This window comes from Sinocyclocheilus grahami, unplaced genomic scaffold (assembly GCF_001515645.1).
Source record: "Sinocyclocheilus grahami isolate Dianchi unplaced genomic scaffold, SAMN03320097.WGS_v1.1 scaffold1815.1, whole genome shotgun sequence".
Taxonomy (NCBI): Eukaryota; Metazoa; Chordata; class Actinopteri; order Cypriniformes; family Cyprinidae; genus Sinocyclocheilus; species Sinocyclocheilus grahami.
Genome location: NW_015506994.1, coordinates 158,847 through 159,948, shown reverse-complemented (window position 1 = coordinate 159,948; position 1,102 = coordinate 158,847). Strand labels below are relative to the sequence as shown.

Here is a 1,102-nt window from a genome sequence, read left to right as displayed (position 1 = left end):
AACGAAGTCCTTTTTTTTTTTTTTTTTTTGGAGAAATTCGTCAAAAAATGAATTTTAAAAAATCGAATATAGATGGGCTCATAAAATTCATTTGATTTGATTCAAAGGGAAAACAAGTTTTCATTCCCCCATTGTTTAAGCATAAACTAACTTTATTTTCTTCAGTTTCCGAAAATAAATGTCTTGATTTAAGAATGTTTACTTTAGATATTTGCACAGACAAATACTTACAAAGATGTTCATTTTTGTAGTGCAGGCAACATTTAATGCCATGATTATATAAATTCAAGACTTTCTGCTCCAATTTAAGGCCTTCATTTATGGAATGGCGAATTAAGACTGAATGAAGACTATTTAAGATCAGCAGAAATGCTTATTTTTAAATTTGCGCCCAAAACTAAATGCACATTTACCTTTTAACTCTAATTGTTTTTCATCTCAAAATTTCCTTCTGGACCCAGTTTGAAAACCCCTGTCCTAATAGAAATGCAGTTGGTTTGATTACTCGCTATGACTAGAACTGTTGGGCCTGATGGTGGAAAGTGTTTTGATGTTCATCTCTCTCTCTGTAGAGTGAAGACAAGCTGAAGCCCGTGAAGGTCGTCCCAGGACATCTACAGTGTTTGGAGCATGCAGTGAAACAGAGTTATTTCCCTCCAGAACACGTCACTGTCCTGAACGCTTTCATGGCCAGGTAATGCAACAAACACAAGCGTTCACATTCATGAACTGTATTTTTCTTATTGACAGTGTGCGATGTGTTTGTTTGTTTTATGTGCAGGCCGAATAAGTCCCTGGAGCCGTGCAGCAGTGCTCGAGACCGCCTGAAATCCACCCTGCAGAAACTCACACCTGAGAGCTGAACGATTCTGAAACACGTGCTTAAAAGACTTCCATCTGATGGTTAATATTAAACTCTCATAACATGTCTTGAAACCTCATTGGTCTTCCTGCCTAGCTTTTCTTTCATCGAAGCCAATATTCAGATTTATTAAGACAGCCTGTGGAAAAGTGCTTGGCGCCGAGACGGCGCCGTCATTTCAGAAGTGAGGAGGACGGAATTATATGTATATATATATAATATAATATATATATATATATA

General features: G+C 36.9%; 1 pseudogene; it reads left to right on the top strand.

The window, feature by feature from the left end:
* The window catches only part of LOC107572815 (ran GTPase-activating protein 1-like), a 16,337-nt pseudogene extending 15,361 nt beyond the window's left edge, over positions 1 to 976 (top strand).
* The last annotated feature ends 126 nt before the right edge of the window (positions 977 to 1,102 follow it).